This window comes from Hakea prostrata, chromosome 9, assembly GCF_041222555.1.
Source record: "Hakea prostrata isolate BN-2017 chromosome 9, UWA_Hpros_2, whole genome shotgun sequence".
NCBI lineage: Eukaryota > Viridiplantae > Streptophyta > Magnoliopsida > Proteales > Proteaceae > Hakea > Hakea prostrata.
This window is the reverse complement of record NC_142608.1, coordinates 61277660-61295638: the sequence shown is the minus strand read 5'-3', so window position 1 is coordinate 61295638 and position 17979 is coordinate 61277660. Positions and strand designations below refer to the sequence as shown.

The window sequence follows — 17979 nt, the reverse complement described above, 5'->3', positions numbered from 1 at the left end:
CCACCTGGAATGCTCCTAACTCGACTAACCATGCTACCATCCTTCCCGATAAATTTGGTTTAAAAAGTACCTTTTTCAAGGGTAAATTGGTTAGCACCTCGATCGGATGAGCTTGGAAATAAGGTCTTAACTTTCGGGCTGCTATCATGGAGGGCCAACCCCGCTTCTCGATCGCCGAATACCTTGTTTCATGATCCAAGAGTACATGGCTCACATAGTAAATAGGCCACTGTTTTCTGTTTTTCTCCTGGATAAGGATTGCACTTACCACCAATTGTGATGTAGCTAGGTATATTTGTAAAGTTTCGCCTTTTTCGGGTCGAGAAAGTAGTGGTGGCTGCCCGAGTCTTCTTTTTAATTCATCGAATGCCTTCTGACATTCCTCCGTCCAACGAGCCTCTTTACTTCCCTTCAGGTCCTTCAATGCTTTGAAGAAAGGTAAACATCTTTCCCTAGACTGTGAGATGAATCGGGTCATAGCAGCAATTTGCCCGGTTAAGCATTGTATATCTCGAACAGTCTTTGGAGGATCCATGCCGATTAATACTTGTATCTTGGCGGGGTTTGCCTCGATTCCTCTCTGGGAAACCATAAACCCCAAGAATTTCCCTGAAGATACCCTGAAGGCACATTTTTCGGATTCAGCCTCATCTGGTATTTTTTTCAAGACGGAAAATACTTCCCGAAGATCCTCAATGTGGCCTGTCCTTAGGAGGCTTTTTACCAACATATCATCTACATATGCTTCCATGTTCTTCCCGATTAGATTGCTAAATATCTTGTTTATAGCTCTCTGATATGTAGCCCCTGCATTCTTCAAGCCGAACGGCATGACCTTATAGAAATAGCTCTCCCGATCGGTCATAAATGCCGTGAATCTTTCGTCTTCTTTATTCATCAAGATTTGGTTATACCGGAATAAGCGTCCATGAAACTTAACGTTTCATACCCGGTAGTAGCATCAATCAAAAGATCTATCCGTGGCAGGGGATAGCAGTCCTTCGGGCAAGCTTTGTTGAGGTCCGTGTAATCAGTACACATTCTCCATTTTCCATTGGACTTTTTCACCATTACCACGTTGGCCAACCATGTTGGACACTCAATGGGCTCGATAAAACCAGACTTCTCGAGTTTTTCGACCTCCCCTCTGATAGCTTTGTGCTTCTCAATCGAGAAGTTTCGTCTTCTCTGAATTACAAGCTTGAAGTCAGGATTGATCCATAGTCGGTGTTCAGCCACAGCTCGATCAATTCCTGGCATGTCATTGGCTGACCAAGCGAACACATCTATGTTTTCCCTTAGGAAAGTTAATTCTTTTTTGAAAGGCTCAGGTTGCTCAGATCCGATATGAGTAAATTTTACTTCATCTCCTGACTGCAAGCATATACGTTCCAATTTCTCCACGGGTTCGGGTCTCTGCATGGTGTCTTCGTCCCGATCATCCCTTACCTCAATAGGTAAGGCCGTGGCCTTTTTAGGTCCTTCCTTGTCTTTGAGGTATGCCACATAACACTGCCGGGAGAGTTTCTGGTCTGAAACTACTTGCCCGATCCCAGTGTCAGTGGGAAACTTTATCTTCATATGCTTTGGTGAAACCACCGCGCCCAGCTTTGTTAACTAGGGTCTTCCTAAGATCATGTTGTAAGCGGGAAGATCCCGGACCACCGAAAAATTTGCTCGAATGGTTGATTCTTTTGGGAAATTACCTACTGAAAGATCCAATTGGATTGATCCTTTAGCCACGACAGATGAACCAACAAATATGTATAGATGTGTTGAGGAGGGCTTCATCAGCCCTTCCTCGAGATTCAGCTTCTCAAAAGCTTCATAAGACGAGATCAGCTGAAGATCCTATGTCAACCAGGACCCTATGCACCTATCTTCGTCCGACTTCTACTTTGATGTCAATCGCATCGTCACGAGGCATGCAAACGCCTCGCTCATCCTCTTCACTGAAAGTGATAGGCACCTCTTCTGTTTTCTTTCTTTTTTGAGCTTCTCCTGTTCCTACGAATTTCGATTTTGCTTTAAACTTTCATAAGGATTCAAGTCCGGGTCCCCCAAATATCGTGAGGATTGGAGACCTGCTAGGTCCCACCATTTCCTTTCCTTTTTTAGACTTTGGATCTTCAACTCGGCGTTCCTTGCTTGGCGAATGACCCCTTTTTTCATTGATCGTTCTCTTTTCATCTTCCCTGCCTTTCAGAAAGTTTGTGAGATGTCCCTGATTGATTAGCCTTTCAATATCCGCCTTGAGGTGCCTACATTCATTAGTGTAGTGCCCATAGTCTTTGTGGAAAAGGCAATATTTCTCCATGTTCTTTTCTCCCGTTTTGTCACAATTTTGGGAGGCTATCTTAAAATATCTTGATTCTTTATCTGCATTAGTATCTCCGATCGAGGAGTATTTAATGGTGTGTACTCGTCTTGGTCTGGAGATCGCCTTCTCCAGGTCGAACGTGGCTTTCTAGCCTTATTTGGATCAGGCTGCTTTTGCTTCTTTCGTTGCTACCTTAGGTTCTCCTTGTCGCGCACCATCTTCCTGTCGGGCATCAAGTATCTCGGCCACCTCCGCTGCTTTTCCGCACTGTTGCACTAATTCAGCATAAGTAGTTGGCATGTCCTGAAGTAAATACTCCAATAGCTTTCGATTGGTTAACCCTGTAAAAAGGGCCGTTTTGCAACCCTGATTGTCCAAGTTACCTATTTCCATAGTAACTTTATTGAATCTCTTCAGGTATTCCCGGATTGATTCATTCCTTCTTTGCTTGATAGTAAAGAGTGTCTCCTCCGTTTTCCTAATCTGGATACCACTCTAGAAACGTCCGATGAATTTACGAGCAAGATTCTCGAAACCGTTGATTCTTCCCTAAGGAAGGTTTGAGAACCACTTCTGTGCTGCCCCGGTAAGGGATGAAGCGAAAACTCGGCAGAGGATCTCGTCAGAGTTTCCAGCCACCGCCATTGTTTGTTGATAATAACTAATATGGGCTATGGGGTCTCCCGAACCATCAAAAGCCGTAAAAGTTGGGAGCTTGAAATTGTGTGGAAACTCGAACAGAGTGATAGCATCGGTGAAAGGAGTCTTTCGGATGACCGAATAAATATCATCAGCCTTTCTTCCTCGAGAGAGTTGCCCTAATCTTTGGTTTATATTGGCAAGCTCTCGGCCAATATGTAGCGATCATCCATCTTCCGTCCGGATATTTCTACCCAAACGTCTTGAGGTTGGTGAGTGGGTGTGGACTCCCCTTTGCTGCCTCGTTGCGATTCCTGTTCGGCTTGCCTGCGGCCTATCATGCCGATTATCTCTTCTAGGTGGTTCGCCGGCTCTCACTTCTCGGATTCGATCTTGACGATCTTTTTGATGATTCTGGCCATAATTCTAACCTTCACCTTGCTGTCCATCTACATGATGAGAAAGTGTTGGTACCGGGATTAACGGTGGAACCAAGACTGCCTCTTGTGCATGTCCTCTCGCCTCTATTTGATTGGGCGCTTGCGGTGCAACCACCTGTCTTGTCAACATATGGAGTGTTTGCTGCATCTCCAAGAACTGGATCTGTAACTGCTCCATTTATCGTTGGAGAGGATTGGGAGAGTCTTGATTTTCTTCCCTTCCTTCCTCCTGGACCTCCAGGAGTTTGCTTCCTTCAGGTCTAATAACCGGAACATCTATCTGAGGATGAGCATTAATTTCCCATAAAGCCGCTGCTGCTGCTGATCTAGTCACCATGACTTTTCGAAGCGTTTCCCACAGACGGCGCCAGATGATGCGTCCAAATTATGTTAAGCCGCCGGACTTCTTGGCGATCCTGTAAAAAAGGGGTTAGACATGGTCCGACCATGGGGTCGGAAGGCCACCTCTGAAGCTAAAGTCAATAACCGGACTAATCACAAAGGCTCTGGCTACTTGCAGAGCAAAATAATAATGAATACGTAATTGGGAAACGATTCAGATACCTGGGAGATTGTACGCTCTTGGTTTATATAGATTTTACCTCTAATCTTCGACCATTGAATGAATTCTCGATCTCGTTTGGTGGCCGTCCGATCTTAGGGTTTTTCCCTAGATATTCGGGGCCGTAACCAGTTACTGATCTTGTCATGATCCTTTCACCGCTTTGCTAGTAGAGGGCTTTAAAATCAAGTTCATGTACCGCAAAGTTCGGGAAGCCATAACGGATAGTTAACTAGAAGACGGTGCCTTTATGATTGATTCATTAGGTCTTGATAGGCCCTAGTCACGGTTTGACCGGGCCTAATAAGGTGATCCCGGTCTGACGGGTTCGGTGCAATTTATATCGTATCAGGTAGTATTGAATGCTTGTTGAAGTCCCCTTTATGCCTCTTAGTCTTTATTGAGTGTTTGTTGGTCTCGTTGCTCCTGTTTAAGACCGATCGAACTTCTTTGAGATGCCCACGGGCGACTCTCTGAGAGCTAATTTGGGACTAATTGAGATGTTTGGAAGTTGTTTTTGGGATAATACTAGTGTCCCATTGAGGTGCCAAAAACCACCAATTTAGTGAATTTCGAGAAGAGCTTGAAATTGAGCACTTTTGGTCGCAACCCTAGGGGCAGTCGACCGGCCTTGGCAGGCCTATCTTGCTGCCCCCCGGTCTGGATGTGTAGATTGCCTTGTTTGATGTCCGGTCGATTCCTGATTAATACCTAATTTGATCTACATGTTTTCTAGGGTTATTTTGGGTCATTTGCACTCTCAAATTTGTGGAATTCTTAGATATTGGAGTTTATTATTGTCGCTTATAGGTGAGTGATGCATTTTCATGTATCGTTTATTAAATTTGATTTTATTGCTTGTTATTATATTGTGTGGGAGACAACATCGTACATTATGCATTTAATTTGATTATACTTTTTATTATTTCAAATGTCAATTATTTTCTTATGAACTACGTGAGACTTTGCAGGAATGAAAGGTAATTTGGTTTATGTTATGCTACTATTCTTTGGTATCTATGTTCGTGTTACTATTCTAATTCATTCAAATGGTGTTGTGAATGTGATGTGTTGGAGTTTGGTGCTAGATTGCTATTTATTTATGTACTTATATGAACTCGAGATTGTGGGTTCACCCATTACCTTTGGTGTCTATGCATCTATATAGATTCACTAGGTGCATGGTAGTTAAGTGTCTAGAGGTGTTTGGCTAGTAAACCAGATTGAGTGCTACTATCCTTTTGGCAGGGGTATTGAAGCTGAGTGACTCGTGATGGCAATGGCTGGGGCCTGTGAGCATTTTGCAGGCCCACTGTGATTATGTAGTGGTCGAGTTGCATATGTTAGGGTTGGACTCATGGGGTGTGCAAAAGATGGCTTGAGTGCCGTGAGGAGACATGAGAGACATCTGCCCCAACATATGTGGATGACCATAGGGTGAAAGAATGGTAGTTTAAAAGACGGCTTGAGTTGTGTGAGGAATAGCATTCCTAGGTGGGAAAGATACGTGGACCAAAAGGGTACTAGGCATGAGGGAAGGTATCCGGAACACATGTAGCACAAGACATAGTTGACCTTGCATTTGGACTAAATTTATCCTTAATACACGCCAGTTTTTAACCAGTTGTTGGAGAGAGAGTGGTGATCTAAACCCCAACCACGGTATGATGTGACCTGACCCAATTGCCACGGGGAACCCAAAAGACGTGCTTGAGTGCCGTGAGGGAGAGTGACGAGACCAGCCAGAGGAGGCTGGTGTTGTAACTTAATGCGTATCAACCATGGAGACTTCATTCGTTAGAGTCTAGGATCATATTTGCATCATCATCATTCATTATTTCATTATAATTATATTGTATATAAATGCGTGTAACTGTTGTGCGATGTGTGATTATGTTGACCTTACTGAGCTCTGTGGAACTCATCCTTTTACGTGTATTTTTTTTAAGATTCTACTACAGATTATGATGACTCCTTTTACCTAGAGGGTTCACTGCCGGTTGAGTCCCACGAGGGACCGACGGGAGAGGACACAAAGATACATGGAGAGTCGTGTTCTTGTTCAGATTGTGCCTACGGAGTCCAGCCCTTTTGAGACTATGGAGATATCATGGGAGGAAGTAGCTGTGTTAGTTGCTATTAGTTTTGTTCTATACTTATCTGTTAGGTAGGGGCACTACTTAGATTCTTGACTTCTCCTCAATAGCATTTAGACTTCCCTTGTTGAACAATTCCTTATTTTAAACTTTGATATGATTCTGACTGACTTGAGAAATGATTTGAGGATGACTGTAATAACAATCTGACTTAGAGATTTAATACTTTAATTCCCTTCTCTGCTCTTGGATTATGCTATGTTGTATTATTGTTATGGGTTGACTATAAACCTGATGCTATAGTGTTATCACCCCCACGGGTATTCGGGTGAGTCCTGATTTGACTGGGTGGGGTGTGACACTCATGATGCTGTGTGTATTGGTATTTCGAAGGGAACCCGTGGATATACTGATCTAGAATATGTCAAGTCTGGGACACTCACTGACTAGTTTGATGTTTACTCTTTTGGCATAGTACCGCTTGAGGTTGTTTGGGGTGAGGCACCTTCTAAAAACAGGATCTTGAGCACGTTTAGCTATGGCTCACCCGCATGGGAATTGGCTAGAGTAGTCTTGCTACCCCTTGTTGTGGACCGATGGTTTGAAGGTACTGTCCTGAATCAGTGGAGTTATTTAGGGAGATCATACAGAAATGCATTCGCAAGGAGGGTAATGACCCCTCTATGGAGGAAATGTTATCAGATTTGGAGCGTTTCTTGAAGTTGCATGAAGCTTGGCTAAGATTAAGGTAAATACAATCCAATGAAGTCGGTTGCTGCTGTCATTTTATTTCAGAAATAGTAAAGTTACATGGTTTGTGTTTCAAAAATGTTAGAATATTTAGGGATACTTGCATGAAATTGAATGGAAGATCTCTCACTTCATTATGCTAACCCGGTTGCCAATTTGTTGATGAAGGCAATGGTGAAATCTCAGGACAATCAGCAAGCTCAGAAATGGCCAAGATTTATCATATTGGAGATCTATAGGGATGCTGCTATGCTGCCAAGATATTGTATGTGATTTTTCTCTTGTCCTCAGCTGGAGAGATTGTATAGCTTATTTTCCTTTTGTTTTCTTACTGTTGGAGCTTTTTCAGTTTAATAATGAAAAAGAACCCCTATTTTCACCCCCCTTTTTCCGGGAGATTCTCCGACTGATTTTACAGTCAACGCGCCATTTGGGAATATGCACAAGCACATGAAGAGGAGTGTGGGAAGTAGTGAAGAAAAGCCCTTGAGACATCAATGGGGATCTCAGTGAATCCTTTGAGTCTCTAAAAAAAAAATATTTTACAAGGTTGATTTCAAATTGACTGCAGATACCACTAGCACTGAGAATCAAACTTCTATATATGTTCTACTGATCAAGAATCAGGACTAATCAAATCATGGTGCCTAAGAGAAAAAGTTGGGAAAACTTTCTTTTACATATATTGGACCGGCCTGTCTTAGAGCAATCGATCAGTCCAAAATCTCAATCCCTGTTTTCTCTCAAAGATACGCGGAGAGCAAATGGTGTTTGCTGGAGCTTGCTCAAATTCATAAATGTCACATATCCAATGGTCAACTGGTGTTGCCCATATTCTTCGATGTTGAACCCTCGCATGTTCGGAATCAGACTGGGAGTTTTGAAGAAGCATTTAGGGATCACGAGAGGAATTTTGAACCTCAAATCGTAGATAGTTGGAGGAAAGCTTTGAAAGCAATTGGAAATTTGAAAGGAAAAGTTGTTGAGAAGAACAAGTAAGTCTCAATCTCATAAAACTCAAACCTATTGTAAGTATCTTCAGCAAATTTTCACGCTGTTTGTTGTTTGATCATAAAGATTCAATTTTCCCTCTCAAAGTCAAGTTAGTGCTGAAATGAAGTAATTAGTTATCTGGAAGCTCTTTTATCACTCCGATGAGATTCATGCCTAACCTGTAGATCCCCACTTCATGTATAATAATGCATATCTCCAAATTCTTTAGGTTCTATATATTTTGCTATTCTAGCAGTTCCATATTTTTGGTTTTTTTATTTTTTTATTTTCTACATTAAATTGTTACAGGAATCAAGCAGAGATTGTTGAATTAGTTGTTAAAAGGGTTTCAGATGTGCTAGTTAGTACCACGTACTTGGCTGAATGTAAATGCCCAATTGGTGTGAGTTCTCGTGTACAGGATTTCTTATCTTTATTAAGTATTGGTTCTCAAGATGTTCAGTTCATAGGAATCTGTGGCCTCTGTGGCATAGGCAAGACAACCATTGCTAAGGCTATCTATAATCGCATCCATTCACATTTCAATAGGCAAAGTTTTATTTCAGACGTCAACAGACAAGCAATGGAATGCAATGGCCTTGCTTATTTGCAGAAGCGTCTTCTTAAAGACTTGTTCAAAACAGATTTCGACATTGTTGATCTTCATAGAGGGAAAACAATGATAGAACAAAGACTTCGTAAAGAAAATGTTCTTCTTGTTCTTGATGGTGTTGACAGTAAAGAACAGCTAGATGCTTTAGCTGGTGAGGCGAATTGGTTTGGTCAAGGAAGTCGGGTTATAATAACTACTAGAGAAGAACACATCTTGAATGTGGTCAAAGTCAATAAAGACAAAATCTGTTTGCTTAAAGAGCTCAACCACGAGGAATCTCTCCAGTTGTTTAGTTTGCATGCCTTCTCGACGATTGAACCTCCTGCAGAGTATATGCAACTTTCACATGATGTTGTAAGTTATTCAAGAGGGCTGCCTTCAACTCTAGAGATGTTGGGATGTTATTTATCCGATATTAGCAGCAAAGAAGAGTGGAAAATTACACTGCAAAAATTGAAAGCTGGAAAAGCTTCTATCTACAGGCTTGCATCTTTACGCAGACAACGAGAAAACATAAGCGTAAGGCCATATGGAAGAGAATTCCCTTGGTCGTCAACCTCTATTTCAAAGAACCATTGGATTCAACTACCCTGTTACTGTGGTAACTCAAGTCTTTACATGATGTCTAGATCCAAATGGCTCCCTGTCCATAGAGAGAATTCATGACGGTTTCACAACAGAAAAACTGCAAAATGAAACAGTAACAAACAGAGTAGAGAATGAGGACGAATCATGTAACAAGCCAATTAGGTTCACATTAGGAGAGATTATAGCTGCAACAGATAACTTTGATGCATCACTCAGGATCGGAGGGGGTGGGTCTAGCACAGTTTACAAGGGTTTTCTGAAAAGAGAAAGTCTGTGGGTAGCCATCAAGGTTGCTAATCTGAGGCAACAATATGGACAATGCAGGGAAGAATTTTTGAAAGAAATTACCATTTTATCGAAGCTCAGGCATAACCATTTGGTTTCATTAATTGGGTTCTGAGAGGAAAATGATAAGATGATTTCGGTGTATGAGTATATGGTAAAGGGGAATCTTTGCCAGTATCTCGAGCAGAGTAAGTATAAGAGTAACCTACTCCCACAATTGACATGGAAGGAGAGATTAGAGATTTGCTTAGCTGTTGCACAAGGGCTTCACTACCTCCACACAGGCTCATCGGAGATGAAAGTAATCCATAGGGATGTTAAGACAGATAACATACTATTAGATGACAAGTTTGTAGCTAAAATAGCAGATTTCGGAATCTCAGTAATATTTGAAGGAACATTGGATAATACTCATGATGCTGTGTGTATTGATACTTTGAAGGGAACCCTTGGATATACTGATCCAGAATATGTTAAAACTGGGATACTCAGTGACAAGTCAGATGTTTACGCTTTTGGCGTAGTACTGCTTGAGGTTGTCTGTGGTAAGGCACCTTTTAAAAACAGGATCTTGAGCACGTTTAGCTGGGGCGCATCGACAAATGAATTTGCTAGAGTAGTCTTGCTACCCCTCGTTGTGGACCGATGGCTTGAAGGAAAGTACTGTCCTGAATCAATGGAATTATTTAAGGAAATCATAGAGAAATGCATTTACAGGAAGGGTAACGACCGACCCTCTATGGAAGAAGTGTTATCAGATTTGGAGTGTGTCCTGAAGTTGCATGAAGATTGGAGGTAAATCCAATCAAATGGAGTTTTCTGCTGTCATTTTGTTTTGGAATCGTAAAGTTACATGGTTTGTGTTAGAAAAATGGTTGAATATTTAGGGATACTTACATGAAATTGAATGGAAGATCTCACTGCATCATGCTAACCCAGTTGCTAATTTGTTGATGAAGGAAAAGGCGAAATTTCTGGAGAATCAGAAAGCTCTGAAATGGCCAAGATTCATCATATTGTAGATCAAAAGGGATGCCACCAGGCTGCCAAGATAGAGTATGTGATTTTTCTCTACCCACCACCCCCCAAAAAAAAAAAAAAAAAAAAAAAAAAAACCCTCTTAACGTTTTCATTTTAGTAATGAAAATGAAAACCCTATTTTTCTCTCATGGCTCTCTTTATTTCTTGCAGCTAGTAAAATTCTCCAATTGATATTACTTTTGTCATTGTCTTGCTTATTTGTTCGAATAGATATAGCAATTTGAACATAGAAGAGGAGCAGTGGGAATTAGTGAAGTAGGCCCTAATGACATCAATGGGGATCCCAGTGAATCCTTTGAGTTTCTAAGTAGAAAATAGTTTACAACATTGATTTCAAATTACAGGTACCACTAACACTGAATCAAACTTGTATATATGTTCAACTGATCAAGGATCAAGACCAATCAAATCATAGCGCCTAAGAGAAAAATGTTGGAAAAACATCTTTTGCATACCTATTGGCTATTGCATATATTGATCTTGGGAACTATAACATTGATTGATTTCATATTTGTTTTGTGTTTGTCTGGCAGTCTGATTTTTAGCTTATGATCTTTATTTGCATTTTGGTAATGTTTGACAAACTCACAGATGCTCATTAAGATATTGCTGTCACAGGCTGAACTACTGAAGACTCTTCTGAGGTTTCGAGTGGTGGATATCCTCCATCTTTCTTCTTATCCTATTATTTGCAATTTTGTTCATGTTGCATCTCAGATCTGATCTTGGTCCCGAATAAAGTGGATTAATTCTCAGTCAAGGTCTCGAGAGGAAGATGATGAAACCTACAAAAGAACTTAGATGAGGGCCGGGCTAAGATGTCGGGCAACCGCCCTCGATGGCTAAGTCAGTCGGGGATCAGATTAGGATATGAGCGAAGTTTGCTTAGAGATTACCCAGAAAATGTTCGTGTCCTTATTGAAGGATTGGGACCTTGATAAATAGTGTGTGGGTTATTCTTAGAACCGACAGAGTCCCGCATACCTGCTTGCCCAGCCGCTTTGGGAGGGACTTCTGGCTGGGAGTTTCCATTCGTATTGATGTTTCTTTTTTGCCTTAGTGTGAATGCGGCATTCCTTATTGGTCTTACTTAATTGGGGAGTGTCCCGACCAGTAAGTCAAGTGAACGGCCGGGTGATATACCGACCCCGTACATGTGTGAGTCCACATGTGTGCATCTCATTCGTAACACTCGCCCCCTAGCCCGCGCGATGGTGGTTATCATCGGGCGGGATAGTCCTTGTCGGGAAAGTGACCGATACTATTATTCCTACCCATTTAATGGATATGTGGCTGTTGAGCTCCTTAAGAATCAGCCCCAGTCGTGTGGTTACATGTCACCTGACGGGACGGTTAGTCATAATGGCTCCTCCGAGTAACTCAATCGTCTCGCGATCCTGATTGTTGATTGCATCACTTTTCGTCGGTTCTATCAAGATCGTTTCCACTTCTTCCGGAGGTATAAATACCCCCGTCATTTCTCTGTTGTAAGTACTTCGCACATAGCTTTCGTTGCCTCCCTAAGTTCCCGGTCTTACTTTGCCTTCGTTTGCTTTCGCGCCTTCTCCGGATCAGTAAGTTTTGTTCCATTATGAGTAAGAAACGTGGTTTAGGTCCTGATCATAGATTTAAGTTTGGTCTGGCAAGAACCCGAGAAAGAAAACTCATCCTGCCTGGGAGTGCTATGGAAGATAGGGTGATAGGGATCAAACGGGAGCTATCAACCTCACAGAGGATCGCTTTAAGGATTTGCACAAGCAATCCTCTGAGGACTTATCCGAACGATCTCCCAGATATAGTCCTGACGACGACTATCCATCAGAATATGTTGAGGTCCTTAGGCTAGTGAAATCCCTTTCTCAGTAGGGTAATCAGGTGGGTCCCTTGTCAGTACAGATTGAGGAGGATCCTGATATGATTTGTTGGGCTGCCTCCGATTCTGAGGATGAGTTCGAGTTCCCTTCTACCTCTCTTCCTAGCAATACTTTTCTCGTGCTGGTCCCTCTGGTACTTCTTCCCAGGCTGGCCCCTCCATTACTGCTTCTTCCCAAGCCGGCCCTTCTTCTCGAACCAAAGCCTTTGTTCCTCATCCTCCATTCCAATGCCCGAGCGGGTCTTATGGCCCTTACCCTCCTAAACTTGATAGGAAGAGGCTAAGTGCTGCTGCCTTGGCTCGGGCCCAAAGCGAGCCTCGTACTCCGTGGCATGTTGACTATGTCCAGAGTACTTCGGGTCCCGACTTCTATCTGTGCACCCTCACTCCTACGGATTTGATTTGGTTTCTCTCCTATTTTAAAATTCCCAATGGATATGAGGTCTTTCTCCTGACTAAGGATGATCAGGCTAATCGCTTGCCCGAGGGATGTTTCTCTGTTTACTTTGATGCTTTCATTGGGGGGCTATGGCTTTCTCTCCATCCTCTTTTCGTTGAAGTCCTTGATCATTTCGACATCTGCCCGGCCAACCTGAGCCCAAATAGTTGGCGTAATGTCATAGGTTTTGTAGGCTTTTGTGGTAATCTGGGCATCGTCCCGACCTTTCGTCTCTTTCATTACTTTTTTATGCTTTGTCCTCACTCGCAACAAGGTTGGTACTATTTGGCCAAGAGGCCTTCCTTAATGCTCGAGTTCTAGGGCAACTTTATTGAGCACGACACCCTCCTGTCCACCACTGATATGGAGAATTATGATCGGACCGAGTTTATACCTGGTTCGACCCTCGACCGACCCCGGTCGAGTCAGAGGGAACCGACTCGCTCCTGAGCGAACCGGATCTAGAAGATGGTTTGCTGAGGAAGAAAACTTATTCAGCTACAAGCACGCCCTAATTCAACTTATGAATTAGGTTAATTACCCTAATGATGGCAGACTCAAATTGACGGCTGCGGATAATCATTATCGAAGGGATAATCATCGCATAACCTAAAGGTTATCTCAGGAGTCCTCTACTAGTCCAAACTAGTAGAAGTCTATTGCTCAACGGATCTAGCTGTTAAGATCTAATTACTACCCGAAGAAGGCTCAAGTGCATCCAACGAAGGAGATTCGAAGGTACACTCTATATAAACCTCACTGCCATACGAGGTGAAAACACACACAATCTGAGACTCAGACTCAGATTCAGATACATACTGATAGACGTAAACTATCAGCGGCTTACGATCTAGATCACCTTTCCCGTTCTTTATTCCTTAGCTCGTGCTTCTCAGCGAGAGCCGTTTGTGATTAAGTTCATCAACTGATTTAGCCTTCGGAGGTGGACTCCCGACCCCCGCGGTCGGGCCACATCTGAAACTTTCGTTTTGCAGGTCATTAAGAGGAGATATAAGGGCTGAGCAGATTTTGGACGCATCATTTGGCGCCGTCTGTGGGAAAAGACTTGAAAAGCCATGGTGACTAGATCAGCAGCAGCTGCTGCACAGCGCGATTCCGGTGTTCAGATCCCTGGAGCGAATAATCTAGATATTCCCTGGGAAGCCAAAATCCTATCGAGGTAGATGGTGGTCAGGGAGGACGTAATCCTCCTGATACATTCCAAGATCAATTGAATCAGGTAAAGATTCAACTCTTGGAGGTGAGCTAATCACTCCGCATGCTTCACCAGACAAGTGGTTTTACCACAAGAACCTGATCAACGCGATTCAGGGAGACGTGCGTTGCCACGTGATCAAAGATTGGCTGAAGACCGGAATATCGGTCAGAATTTTCGTGAAGGAGACCGAGGACCTAGGAGAATTGACGATCAACCTAGGCGAGACGATCGGTTCGAAAGACCGCAAGAGAGTACAACTGATTCAAATACAAGGTTGGATACAGGGGTAAGAACTCACTCACCAACTGTCAGAAGAACCGTTCGTGATGATCGAATAGCACGTGATGATCGTGTTAATCGAGGTCGTGATCATATCGCTGAAGATCACCTGACCCAGATTGGTCAGGAATTGGCCAACATCAATCGGAAATTGAGGCGGTTGGCTAAGGGAAGGATAGCGAGGATATTTACTCAGTCATTCGGAAGACCCCCTTTGCCGAGCCAATTGCGGGATATCAGTTTCCCCATAACTTCCGTTTGCCTACCTTTTCTACATTCGATGGCTCCGGAGATCCAACAGCTCACATTGGCTATTATCAACAGACCATGGCAGTTTTAGGTAATTATTTTGAAATTTTATACAGGGTTTTTGGTTCATCTTTAACCGGAGCAGCACAAAAGTGGTTTTCGAACCTCCCCTTTGGAAGGGTCGTAAACTTTGATGAATTGGCGCGCAAATTCATAGGGCGATTCCAGAGTGGGATACAGGTCAAGAAAACGGAAGAAACCTTGTTTACTGTCAGACAAGGAAAAAACGAATCAATCAGAGAGTTTCTGAAAAGATTCAACAAAGTAACGATGGAGATAGAAAATTTGGATGAGCAAGTAGCCAAAACTGCTCTATTCACGGGACTCATTAATCGGAAACTCCTGGAGTTATTACTACAGGATATGCCTGCAACTTATGCTGAGTTGGTACAGAGATGCCAGAAGCAGGCCGAAGTTATGGAGATTCTAGATGCGCGCCAAGGAGATAATAAAGTCTCCAATAAGGAACAGAAGGCTCCTGAGCAGAAGCAAAAGCCAAAGAAAAATGTCCGTGATCGGGTTGGAAAATCTCAGACTTGGCGCCAGAGATCTCCCGGTAAAAGTGAATATACTCCATTGAATGTTCCTCGGGCTGATATTCTAATTATCATCAAAAGAAAAAATATTTTGAAGTGGCCACCTAAAATTCTTTTGAAGCCTGGGGATCGAGAAAAATATTGCCGATTCCACAAGGACTATGGTCATTATACAAATGACTGTCGTCATCTGAAAGCAGATATTGAGAGATTAATATCTCAGGGACACTTGTCCAATTTTGTTAGCAGAAGGACGGAGGAGCCACGTGAGCCACGCGCGGCTGCTCCTAAAAGGGATCGTTCGGTTAGTTCAGAACGATCGAGGGAGGCTCCGAGGTCTAAAAAGGGCAAGGAGGTGACTGAAACTACTCGGTCACCTATCCTTACCATTTTCGGAGGACCAGAGCCCGAATCACTCCGCAGTTTGAAGACAAAATCCAAATTTGTCGGAACCGGAGAGACGCAGAAGCGAAAGAAGCTGAATGGTGAAGATTCTATCACCTTTGGCGAGGAGGATGAAAGAGGCGTTTGTTTACCTCATGATGACGCCATAGTCATCAAGGTAGAGATTGCACGTCGGGAAGTGCATAGAGTTTTGGTTGATATAGGGTCTGCAGCTAACCTGATTTCTTATGAAGTGTATCAAAAACTGAAGGTGGATGAGGACTTGATGGAGCCTTCATCCACGCATCTATATGGTTTTGCAGGGTCGTCTGCTGTGGCGGAAGGATCTGTCCAATTGGACTTATCTATTGGAAGTTTTCCTAAGGAAACAACCGTCCGAATCAATTTTTTGGTGGTTCGGGAACTGCCAGCTTACAATGTTATCCTCGGGCGACCATCTTTATCCAAGATAGGTGCTATTGTTTCGAGAAAACACTTGAAGATAAAATTCCCGACTGATATGGGAATTGGTCAAGTTTCATCTGACCAGAGGATCTCTCGGCAATGTTACGTTGCCTATTTAAAAGACAAGGAGGGCCCGAGGAAGGTGACTGCCCTACCTATAGAAGTTCGAGACGATCGGGAAGAGGCAGAGATGCAAAGGCCCGAACCAGTGGAGAAGCTGGAGCAAATCCAGCTGTGTACCGAGGATGAGTAGAAGATTACTTATATGGGGTCTGAACAGCTGGAGAAATTCAAAGATGAGTTGAAGTTATTTCTTCAACAGAATAAAGACATATTTGCATGGTCTGCTGAAGACATGCCAAGAATCGATCGGGCTGTCGCAAAGCCTAAACTCTGGATAGATCCGAAGTTGAAACCAGTGATACAGAAAAGGAGAAATTTCTCCATTGAAAAGTATGAAGCCGTTCGGGGCGAGGTTGAAAAATTGAAGAATTCTGGTTTCATAGAACCAATTGAATGCCCAACTTGGTTAGCTAACGTGGTAATGGTAAAAAAGGCGAATGGGAAGTGGAGAATGTGTACAGATTACACAGATCTCAACAAAGCTTGCCCTAAAGATTGCTATCCGTTACCTCGGATTGACCTTTTGATAGATGCGACTGCGGGATATGAAACTCTAAGTTTCATGGACGCCTACTCAGGGTATAATCAGATCCTTATGAATAAGGAAGATGAGAAGTTTACGGCTTTCATGACTGATCGTGAAAGCTACTACTATAAAGTCATGCCATTTGGCCTGAAGAACGCAGGAGCAACATATCAGAGGGCCGTCAACAAGATTTTTAAAGATTTGATAGGAAAGAATGTTGAAGCTTATGTTGACGACATGCTAGTGAAGAGCTTTACAAAAGCAAATCATATTGCAGATTTGACTGAGGTATTCTCGATCTTTGCGAAAATATCAAATGAAGCTTAATCCAGAAAAGTGCTCCTTAGGAGTTTCCTCGGGCAAATTCTTGGGCTTCATGGTGTCACAGAGAGGTATTGAGGCTAATCCTGCCAAAATACAGGCTCTGATTAATATGGAGGCTCCCAAAACTGTTCGTGATGTGCGGTGTTTAACGGGGAGAGTTGCCGCTTTGAATCGATTCATCTCCAAGTCCGGAGAAAAGTGTTTGCCATTCTTCAAGGCACTCAAAGATTTGAGGGGTAACAAGGAGGCAAAATGGACTGAAGAATGCCAGAAAGCTTTCGAGGAGTTAAAAGAAGCACTCGGACAACCGCCAATCTTGTCCCGACCAGAGAAGGGGGAAATATTACAGCTATATCTAGCGAAGTCCCTTTCAGCGGTCAGTGCGGTACTTGTTCGTGAGAAAGATAAAAAACAGTGGCCGATTTACTATGTGAGCCACGTATTGCTAGATGCGGAGACACGATATTCGCAGATTGAGAAGTAGGCTCTGGCTTTCATGATGGCCGCCAGGAAGCTAAGGCCATATTTTTAGGCTCATCCAATTGAGGTATTTACAACTTTTCCTCTCAGTAAAGTTCTTAATAAACCTGATTTATCTGGAAGGATGGTGTCCTGGTCGGTTGAACTCAGCGAGTTCCAAGTGAGCTTTAAGCCCAGAACCGCAATCAAGGCTCAGGCGCTAGCCGATTTTGTAGTAGAAACTACTGCACCGGTGGAATCCACCGTTAAGGATCCCATTATACCAACCATTTGGGAGGTATATGTGGATGGTTCGAGTAATAAAGATGGAGCAGGAGCTGGAATTCTATTGAAAAGTCCAGCAGGATTTATTATTCGATATGCTTTGAGATTTGCATTTGAAGCAAGTAATAACGAAGCAGAATATGAGGCTCTGATAGCTGGACTTCAGTTGTCAAAAGCGTTATCTATCGCAGATGTTACTATTTATAGTGACTCTCAACTTATTGTTAACCAAGTCCAGGGGGAGTACGGTATTAAAGAACCACGCTTGCAGAAATATCAAAAGATAGTGCAGGCATTTCAAAACCAAATTCGGAATTTGAAGATATCTCAGATTTCGAGGAATGAAAATTCAGTGGCAGATGAGCTATCCCGACTAGCCAATGCCAAAGAAAAGAATCTAGACCCTTCGGTCTATATTGAAGAGATAACTT

The 17979-nt window shown here is 42.9% G+C and overlaps 1 pseudogene across 1 annotated transcript; it reads left to right on the top strand.

Annotated features, from left to right (window-relative positions):
• Positions 1-6003: 6003 nt before the first annotated feature.
• On the top strand, positions 6004-13499 carry LOC149005988 (uncharacterized; annotated as a pseudogene). Its single transcript, XR_016169963.1, has 5 exons — positions 6004-6128; positions 6665-6726; positions 7460-7802; positions 8110-10081; positions 10246-13499. The product of XR_016169963.1 is annotated as an uncharacterized LOC149005988 (transcript).
• Positions 13500-17979: the final 4480 nt, after the last annotated feature.